The sequence below is a fragment of the Brassica napus genome, chromosome C9, assembly GCF_020379485.1.
Source record: "Brassica napus cultivar Da-Ae chromosome C9, Da-Ae, whole genome shotgun sequence".
NCBI classification, from domain to species: Eukaryota; Viridiplantae; Streptophyta; class Magnoliopsida; order Brassicales; family Brassicaceae; genus Brassica; species Brassica napus.
The window spans coordinates 60,779,958-60,791,209 of record NC_063452.1 but is presented as its reverse complement, the minus strand read 5'-3'; the positions used below and the strand labels follow the sequence as shown (position 1 = coordinate 60,791,209).

General features: G+C 36.8%; 1 long non-coding RNA gene and 1 pseudogene across 1 annotated transcript; one reads left to right on the top strand and one right to left on the bottom strand.

The window, feature by feature from the left end:
• Nucleotides 1–4,544: 4,544 nt before the first annotated feature.
• On the bottom strand, nt 4,545–9,842 carry LOC106406823 (annotated as a pseudogene).
• LOC106406824 lies at nt 5,467–7,151 on the top strand. The gene is made up of 4 exons (XR_007329100.1): nt 5,467–5,771; nt 6,079–6,247; nt 6,394–6,801; nt 6,873–7,151. It is a non-coding gene; the product is annotated as an uncharacterized LOC106406824 (long non-coding RNA).
• Nucleotides 9,843–11,252: the final 1,410 nt, after the last annotated feature.

Sequence of the window (11,252 nt, the reverse complement as noted above, 5' to 3'; positions counted from 1 at the left end):
TAAAATTGAAATCATATTAATTAATATTCAAAGTTTCACAAATAAAAATAAAACATTCCGAGTTTTTGGAAAAAAAAAAAACTACGGGTCTGGCACGTCCGGGAACACCTCGTTCGGGTACATCCTCTGCATCATCTCCATCATTTGCTGGTTCAGCCTCCTCTGTGCCTCATAGCCCGCCTGTTGAGCCGCCATCTGGGTCTCCAACAAAGATATGCGATCATCCTTGTCCTTCAACTGAGCCGTAAGTACTTCTGGATCAACAAAGGGCGGTGGTGCAGAAGAAGGAGGAACCGACCGGGTGCGACGACCCAAACCGACCAAACGTCCCTTCTTCTTTGGAACCGATTGAATAGAAAATAGCCAAATTTACAAATTTAAACCAAGAAATAAATGAATTGAACTTTAAAAAAAAAAGAACTTACGGATTCAACGATTTCGTTGATTCGAAACCGGGACAAGTTGGTCGAAGCCGTCGAAGCGTCATCCTCGGTTTGAAGCTGAGACACTTCGTCTACCACCTGAGTTTGGACCAGGTCGACCACGTCCCTCACAAGACCGTCATCAATCTGGCCGGTCTTCTTGTTGGTATACGCCATCCTCATTAGGGCGAGATCATCAACCGGCTCCCCATCATTTTCTTCCGTCTTGAAAAAAAACATAAATTAAAGAAACATTAGAAATTAGAAGAAATGCACAATAAATTAAAATTCTGAAACTCAAATAATTGAAGAAAAAGCGGTTGAACTTACCATGCGATCTCCCAGAGTGGCAATAGATTGAGCACCCAAGTTATGCTTGTAGATGCCCTTCCCTTTACGGTCGCTCCTGCGGTTGGTGGAGTTGGTGGAAGAAGTTTCTTTCGTCTCTTCCTTATCCCAATGCGCACACAACTCATTCCAGACCGTGTCGTTCATCGACTTTGGGACCTTTTAATAATAAAAAAAGAAAATAGTTTAATAAATGAAAAAATAGTTTAATAAATTAAAAAAATGTTTAATAAATTAAATCGAACCTTATTGATTTCTCACTTCTTCTTCCACTCGTGGATCTGCTTCCCATAGTTGTCCATAACTTTATGGACGAAGTGGTGATAGATAAAGAGCGTCTCATCGGAATTTCAGTTGAACTCTTGCTGAAAAAAACACAATTAGTAGAAAATTTATATTAAAGATTAAAAATATAAGTAAAAAATTAGAATACTTACCACAAACTGACGAAACCACAGAACATGCTTGTCGGTAGGGAAGTGAGTGAAAGTCGGATGTCCCCTGTCGAGGGCCGAGTACATCATACGGTTGATCCATGCGCTGATCTCGTTCCCGGATCGGTTGAACCTAATAAAAAGAACAAACGGTTAATAATGAATCCAAATTTAAAGAAAAAAAAATGTTTAATTACCATGTTTGACCCCGTCCATGTGGATACGGAGTGAGTTACGAAAGATGGTCACGACCGGGCTGTTGAACCAACTCCGCAACACTCATCACTCCCGGAGGACCCGGAGGAGCAGGAGCGGATGCAGCAGCGGGAGCGAGAGGAGCAGGAGCGGGTGCAGCAGAGAGAGATGTATGGTTGGAGCTGTGGGGCGAAGGAAAATCCTGAAAATGGCTAGAATCCCGAGACTGGCTCCCCGTACCACCACGACCACGACGCTGTCGAGGTCGGGTCTGATCATCATGAGACTTGTAAATTAAAAAAATATATTTAATAAATACAGAAATATATAAATTAATTTTTTTTTTAAAAAAAAATTCCAAATAATTTAATCACAAAAAAAGATTTATAGATATTAAAAATATTTAATAAATATATAAAAATAGTTCTAATAAACAAAAAATAGTTTAATAATTACAAAAATAGTTTTAATAATATATATATATATATATTAAAAATATTTTTAAATCCCAAATAATAGTTTTTAATCACAAAAAAAGTTTTATAGATATTAAAAATGTTTTGTAAAATCCAAAAAATCGAATTTATATACAAAAAAGATTTTGTAAAATCCAAAAAATCAAATTTATATAGAAAAATCGTTTTGTAAAATACAAAAATCGATTTTATATACAAAAATCGATTTTATAAATACAAAAAAAAATAAAAAAATTATAAAAATTTTTTAAATCAATTCAACAAAACAAATTATTCAACCAAATCACAATTCTAAACCTATTATACAACCAAATCACAATCCTAACCAATCACCCTAACAAAAATCTATCAAAACTACACAAAAACCTAACAAATAGAACCTAAGAGAGTGAGATAGGGTCCTTACATGATTTGTGTAAGAGAAGGGGGAGATCGCCGGAGATATCGTCGGATTTCAGGGGGAAATCGCCGGAGAGAAGAGAGGAGTCGCGCAGAGGAAGAAGAGAGAAATGGGGAAGAAGAAGGGGCTCGTGGTTATAAAACTTAGGGTCCGACGGACATTATCCGTCGGAATTCCGTCGGAATTCTAATTTCAATTTTTGCGAAATATTAGCCCGGTAAAATGAAAATATTCCGAGGCAATTTCGACGGATAGTAAAATATCCGTCGGAATTTCCTCGGAATATTCCGAGGAAATACCGAGGAACTAGTGTTTGGGGTTTCAAAACATCAATTTTTTTTACCGTATTTCATTTCTTATACAATTGTAATGCATACCATTGAGGATTCTTTGTATAGATGAGCATAAACCATGAAATAACAAATTTCAAAACTAATTGAAAGTATTCCCTTTACCGTTCATTAAAAGGTATAAGTGTTTCTTTTATGTTGTGGGATTTCGTTCATACAATCGGAAAAATGTTAATTATACGGTAAGGAACAAATTTTTGACTTCATAATGAACGTAAGACACTTAATAAGGGTTATATAGGTGTTATTCAAACCGCAAAACGTTGTTTTCGGTTTAAAAACCCTATTTCCTCGGAATTTTCTCGGATTATTCCGAGGGAATTCCGAGGAAACCCTCTTCTTCCTCGGAATTCCGTCGGAATATTCCGAGGAAATTCCGAGGAACTAGTGTTTGGGGTTTCAATACGTCAATTTTTTTTTATAAACGGATCGATCGATGTATATATATCCAAAAACGCATCGATCGATCACTAAGATGGACCAAAGCGTAACAATGTGATCGATCGATTAGATTATCCCATCGATCGATCGAGAATCTCAAGCGTTCCTCGGAATGTCCTCGGAAAATCTCGTAGGTTTTTTTATAAACGGATCGATCGATGTATATATATCCAAAAACGCATCGATCGATCACTAAGATGGACCAAAGCGTAACAATGTGATCGATCAATTAGATTATCCCATCGATCGATCGAGAATCTCAAGTGTTCCTCGGAATGTCCTCGGATAATCTTGTAAGTTTTTTTATAAACGGATCGATCGATGGATATATGTCCGGAAACGCATCGATCGATCACTAAGATGGACCAAAGCGTAACAATGTGATTGATCGATCCGTATTTGTACAAAAACGCATCGATCGATGCGTGTGCGGGAAACAGAAGTATAAGGCAAAACCCGAACTTTTTGGATCAAAACCTCAGAACTCTCATCCCCTCCGATTTCCCCTATAATTCGACCCCCCCCCCTTTTCTCTCTCTATAATCATCCGATTTGAACAATTTTGGGCTCTATTCCCCTTGATTTTTCGAGCTCTACCTGATTCCTACACTCGTTTTCACCCTAAGAAAGGTATATTCCGCGAATCTCCACATTCTCAAATCGTGTTCTTGAGCAATTTTTTGGGTTTTCGTCGGAATTTCCTCGGAATTTTGTAAAATTCTCCAACGGCTCTCCAACAGCTATAATATTTCCTCGGAATTCATCGGTTTTTTCCAAGGAACACATTTTTCCTCGGAATTTCCTCGGAATATTCCGACGGATTGATATTTCCTCGGAATTCCGTCGGTATATTCCGAGGATTTCATTTTCCGTCGGAATGTCCGTCAGAATACCGATGTTTTCTTGTAGTGTAAAGGGGAGCTTGGGACACATGTACGACAAAACAACCACCAAACAATCAATCAGCCACAGTAAATGAGATGCCACAATTAGGTTGGTAAGGGATAAAATTTTGTTTTGGTGAAAGAACGTAACACCCCAGCTTGTTACGTAGTCTAATCTCGAATTTATCCACTACATCACTTTGTAGTTCTTAACGTTGACGGAAAAAGCAGTCTCATGACATACGCGTAGACGCGTGGTAGCTATTAAAAATATGAGCCGAATCATTAAAACTAACTCAAATTATAATGTTTTTTTTCCTCAAATTATAATGTTAAAGACTGCAAACCCAAGCTTTGTTTTGCTTGCTAAGTGTGCATGCTAAAACGTTGCGTTTGCGATGGCCTTGACTAATACATTGGTTCCATGGTCTTAAATCGTGTACGTGTCCATTTCCCTTCGGCTTATCTGACAGTTATAATTAAGTTTCCGACTCGTAAAAAACGTGCTGAATTGAGGCTTTAGGCTTTATATGTCCATGGTCCACAGATTCATGCAAACCCCACCGCAATAATGCAATATAAGACGATAAGAAAAATCTAACGGTAACATCAATAATTTCTTAAACATGTATACAATCTGGCAGTAGCATCATGTTTTTAGTATGATGCTTTTATAATTTAAAGCTGAAGTAGAAATACAGTCTTCAATTTCTTGGATCTGAGACAGACCATCTCTTAACGCGAACATTTGCTTTTTGGGCCTATAAAATTGAAATGAACACAAACCATTTGTATTAAATAAACATACATGAAAAAATCATATACCTGAGCCAAAAGCAGCAAGCAAAATCATAAGAATAAAAAATGTTTGAATTAGAACTGAATTACCTCTTTTTCCCAGTCACATCTCATAACAATACAGGTCAAAATCAATGTTTGAATCGCGGTTCCTCCAAATATCATACCAGCCCAAATACCCGAGTTCCAACATAATAACAAGAGAAGTATAAACATAGAGAGATTTAAGATTACATTAATATTCTAATTTGATGTCAAATAAAGAAAGCAAACTAGGGTTACCTTGACACCAGACTTGAAAATCCAGCCCATAACAAATCCAAGTGGAAGTCCAATGAAATAATAGCATCCTAAGTTTATATATGCCACGGATGATTGCCAACCGGATCCAACAGCAACACCTAACAAAAGAAAAATCAAAAGTCACTTCACAACGGTTTGACCCGGTTTAATTTGGGATACCAAAAGAAACTATATTGTTTTGTGGCGAACCGGAAAGAATTGGCTGAACACTGTTGAGAAGAATCGTGAACACTGTTGGTGGTCCCAACAAAGAGTTCTTAAGAAAAATCAAAAAAGAAAAAAAATCAAAAATGCCTAAATACAAGAGAACCGGTGTCAAAAAATGAGTTTTAAGAAATGCTAAAAACCCCTAACGTGTCTCTCTTGTATTGGATATGCTTTAAAAATAAAAGGAAAAAAAATCCCATTTATTTTTCCGTCGGTTTCTTTCATCTTCTTCATTCTTCTCTTTACATGTTACAAAATCTATCGATCACTCCAGCATCTCCTCCAAATCTGTCAATGAAATCACCTTGGAGGTTCACTCTTTGCATGATGGAATTGCTCGATCTCGAGAAGCACTTCGCCTTCTACGGTGCTTACCACAGCAACCCAATCAACATCGTAATCCACATCTGCTTGGATAAGAAATCTGGGTTCGTTGCGGCTATCATGTGTTTCGTTTGCTGGGTCGGTTCCAGTGTCTTCGCTGATCGATTAGGACCTTCTCTTGCCGTAAAGGTTTGATCTTTTTCTCTTTTGTCTGAATCTAAAAAAAGTTTTCTTTTTGGAGGAGGAGTGTATTTATGAGAGCATGTGCATCCATGTGTGTGTGTGTGCGCGCGCGCTTCATGCATTTATTCCAGCTAGCTCCACCTTTCGAGTTTGCATTGTTGGTTCCAAGACTTGTAATTGGTATTAGTGTTACGATCTCGTTTGTGAAGAGGTTCAAGTGTTTTGGATCATTTGATTAAGTTTGTTATGGATTCTTCCCTCGTTGAAACCCATCTGTTATGTAGACACTAACAATTTTCAGTTTTTTTCTCAGGTTGGGTTAGCCTCTTATTGATGTAGTGAAGAGAGTGGATTTGAGGAAACCCACATTGTGGAATCAGTTTCATGGGATGATCTTGAGAGAAACGCTGCTAGTAAAGCCGGTGGTTCTTCTGAAAGACATCACTCCTGGAGATCTCACCAGCACGACTCTTCTAGAAAAGGTATCCGCATAAAGTTTCATTATTTAACTAAGTTTTTTGAGTTACTTATATAGTAATGTAGATGGGTGAAACTTTTGATAATTGCATTGTAATGTTATCTGTTTTTGCCATCATGATAAAGTAACTGATGTTACCTGATTGCTTAGGTGACGAATCACCTGGAGACTTGTACGAACTGTGGAGGCAAGAACAGAATATCATAGCTGCAAGACTAGACAAGGAACTTAAATCCAGGTGGGAGCTTGATGAGCTGATTGAAGAACAGCTGAGCAGATACCAGTCGCATTACTTCAAGACCATGGTTTCAACCTCCTTGAAGGATGTCTCTAACCTTCTCATGCCCACCTGGATACCGCCTCATGAGCTGGCTGCTGTGTCCTGGCTTGGAGACTGGCGTCCCACTTCCATTCTTGACCTTCCACAGAAATAAGATACCGCCTCATGAGCTGGCTGCTGTGTCCTGGCTTGGATACCGCCTCATGAGCTGACTCAGGTTTTGCTTTTCTCACCATCACAAAAATAAGGAATGTTAGTGATGAACTAAAAGACAAAGGGTATGTTATTTTCTTTATAGTTTGGTTGAGTTAAGTGAAAGATTTGAATAGCAGAAACTGGTGATGTGCAGGTATAAAGTGTTGGAACCGGTGATGAAGAAGCTGCTGAATCAAACAGATACAGCAGAGTTTGTGGTCGCATTTGCAAAGATTCAAGACGCCATCCACCAGTTCTTGGAAATTCTGTCTTCTTAGCAACTCATATTGTCCATGTACAACAGTATGAAACCTGAAACTAACAGTTTCGCTGACCATGTCTTGATATAGTCATTGGTATTAACTCTTTATAAGCTATGCAATATTGATCGATGTTATGAACAAACCATTTATATTTTTCTCTTCCGAGTGTATTATGTTTCTCTTTACCTTTTCAACAAACCATTTCTTTTTTCCTCTTCCGAGTCTATCTTAAGACAAAAAGAGTATGTTATTGTGTTTCTATTATCATTGCAACAAACCATTTCATCAAAAATTCCTAAAATATTATGTTTCTTTTACCATTTCACCAAAAACATTTATTCTAAATGGCTTCTTCCTCTTCTAATAATCTTGAAGAAATTATGGATGAAAGATTCGACCAAATTTTTGATCATCAGATATGCCTTCAAATCTCGGGAATATGATGAGCATTCGGAATCGAGTCCGTGAAAACAAAATACATCAAAAATCGATTTTTTCTCGTTTACGATTACTATTTGTATTTTCAATATGTTGTAATGTCTTCGTTTTAAAAAAAAATTATATTCTTTCATGTTATGAAATCCAATCATTCTACTTAAAAAAAAAAATTTAAGAACCTCAATGAAGTTCTACCATTGGACGAGGAAAAATTAAATTAGATTAACACAAGTTCTAAACCTTTCAAATCACTATATTTATTACTAATTTATTGATCAGAACCCATAGAGGGTTCTGATTGATGGACATGCTCTAAGAGAATAGAGAGATCAGCGACAGCTTTTATGACAGTTTCACTTGAAGAGAAAATCCAACCGATTTGATCATGAAGAAATGCTACGAGCACCGAAAATATTATTCCGATGATTAACGATTGTGTCACTGATACGACCATTGCAAATCTAGCTCTTCTTCCACTGCCTGCTCCTAATTCATTCGCCACTCGTACGCTACAATAAAAACATGTTATAAATTGTAGTCAGTGTTCAAAAAAAAATTTGTAGTTAGTCTTGTGAATTAAACGACTACTTTTAAGCCATATGAAGTAGTCTAACTATAGAGATATAAGCAAAAATGAAAGTATCTATCAGCTAGTAATAAAAGTGAGAGATTGATTACCCGGTGCCGGCAAAGAAAGCAAATGGAATCATCATCTCCAAACCGTTTATTGACATGCTGCCCATGAAAATTGAACATATGATTTACGTTCAGAAAATAACATATATATTATATAGTAATCTCCAAAAGTACTATAAATTCGACGTACCATATAGACAAAGAGTCGACAGCAATTTTTGTATCTTCCATATTTCCAGTCATCACAATTAAAATTTTGTAATACCAATACTCCAAGCTGTCTCTGGACAAAAATATACCGTAAGCAGTTGTATTGAATATGTAAACCAAACTTAAATAAATGTGACAGAAGGGGAGTTTAACGAATTAAATACCAAATCATGATTCCGGAGGACGTAGAGAGCTTAGCGAATTCCCATAGTTTGGTGAAAGCTTCGGTGGAGAAACCGGTCCAAGTGGACAACCGCCGCAAGTAGTGTAAGTAAATAAGATGAATACATTGAACCACCATGACACGTTAATAGTAGCCATAGTCCCTATGACTCCAAGTTTAAGACCGTTCACAAAAAGGCAGCACACAAATATGTGAACCACAAGTGCCAATCCAGAAGAAAATGCAACCACCTGTTATTGTAAGAGAATATCAACCAAACACCCTTCCCTTGCGACCTTTCACATATTTATTTAGTTACATATATACCCTATTCTTGAGCTGGCATTGGAGGAAGCGGCTTAGAGGTAAATAGAAGGCATATGCAAAATGGGTAGGAATGGTCCAAACGGCGATAATACCCGTGAGCTCAGCAATGTCATCAGGCTGGCCAAAGAACTTGAGAATTGGAGACGCAAACAAGTACATAGGAAGGAGCAAGATGCAGAATAAGAAGAGAACGATCCAAGATCGCTGCATATACACTCCCAACATGTCATACTTCTTGGCTCCAAACGCTTGCCCGCACAGCGTTTCCAACGCACTCGCCATTCCTAGCTGCATATATTTATTAAAATAGTTTCTTCAAAAAACTAGACATTATATTATTATAAGGTAGTAAGTGTTTCGTGTGTGTGTGAATACAAGGAGGCCGAAACTGAAGCTGATGATGACGTTGTGGACGATGGATATGGCGGCGAGTTCTAGCTCGCCTAGGTGGCCGGCAAAAGCCTGAGTAATGACGAAGATCGAGTAGGTCGAGACTCTGGAGAATATGGCCGGTCCCACGATACGCCATAGCTTCTTCGTTTCCATCCATGTCTCTATCTCTATCTCTATTCTTCCTCCTCCGTCCTCCGCCGCATGTTGATCCCTCAATAAAGGAATCCTCGCCTTCTCTAGAGTACCTTGTGCGTCATCGTCTCTTTCGCCCATCTTCTCAAAAGTAAAGATCGTGGACGAGGCTGAAGAATAGATGAGAGTAAAGCATTTTGAGTGGAGACTCCACTGCGGTCAGGCTTTTATTTTAACTACTTTTCAGTCGTACGTCAACCAATAATAGTAGTCTGCATGTGTGTTTACAATAAGACGATAAAAGTAATACTAATAAACTAAATGATACCCAACAATGGAAGTGGAACAAATGGAGCATTTTATAAGTGCAGCTTTCTATAGTTGATTCCACATGCAATGCGTCTTTTTTTGTTTTCTATTTATTTATGAATCGCCTTTTTCTGAAAACAAATCTGAAAATCTTTAAAAATATTATGCGAGTTAATATCTCTTAGTGCATCTTTATAGCGTCTCTTAGGGGGGCCTACGGTTTAGGAAAAAACTGTATGTTATGTGTGCAAAATAAGAGACGTGTGTTGTGTGTTGTTGTGTGTTTTTTGCACTGTTTACGGGTCTCACCGACACGTGGCGGCCCGTGATTGGTGCATTTTTTAATTTTTTTTAATCAGAAAAAAAAAAAAAAAAAAAAAAATCCTTAACGGAGTTTAGGGATAAACATGCTCTTAGTTATAGATGCTCTTAGTTACAATTTTATTCGGTCGTTTCAACCACTCTTAATATAAGAAATTGAGTCAAACCATTTTTTAAACACCTTAGATTTATTAATCAGATAATAAACAGATTCACAAATACATACATAGTCATGAAAACCAACAAAATACAAAAGTAAAATGATGAGAACAACATCCAACTACAATTGCGATCTTTGATTGTTTGTCGCATTATGAACACCATTTCTCTTTGTTACAATTTAGATCTATATATATTCTTCCGTTTACAATCTAATTTATTGATTCAACCATAAGAAATAAAATCTGATAATGCCAGTTGAGTCAAACCTTTATAGAGTATTTTTTTCATGTTTGTAAGCTGAATCTTTTGGAATTTCCCTTCTATATGTTTTGGCACTTAAAGACAACTCAGTAAAGGTCTGATGTTCAGGGCAGAAATTGAACTCAGTTAGCTTAATCCTGGCACGTGAATGTTTTCCCAGCCATACTGAATGACTTGGTTGGTCAAGATATCCTCCATACCCTACACTGGGGACCTAAAAAATAGGCGACTGAGTCTCCCCTGAACATGGAGTCAAGTAGCCCTTCATACCATCACTGCAAGCAGTTCCAAGAACATCAGAAAACAGATTGGGAAAATCTTAAAAGTTGCAAAGTTAAAAAAAAAAGATAAGAAAATTATTTTTAATTTGATTTATGAAGCTTATCTCAGGTTCGTTGTTCACCTTAACGTATATTCTCTCTCTGTCAATCAACTGCCGATAATGGTTGTCAGAGAGAAGATGAAGATGCCAGGGAATGGCTGCTATGAAAAGCATGTCACACATACTGCGGGTTGTACGTTTCTTTTCACCCTGCAGAATGAAAGAAAAACATTTGAAGGACAATCATTTAAAAGAACAGAGCCTCATCTAAAGGCTTTATGTTATGTCAGTAATTTTTTTGAGATAAACTAAAGCAAATGTAAAACACACCAAATAAACGGAGGAATAGTATGCTTTGATGATTATATATTTATACTTACATAAAATTTTAAACTGGCTATATAACATTATGCACAAACAGAACTTATACGACCATATATTATTCTGTACAAAAATATTTTAAATCAACAAAATACATATTAAACCAACTATTATTTTAAAATTATTTTATTACACTATAGTACATGTTAGTTAATAGAATAACTATATATACTTTTCGATATTTGTATTAAAATTCTTTATAAATCTAAAATATGA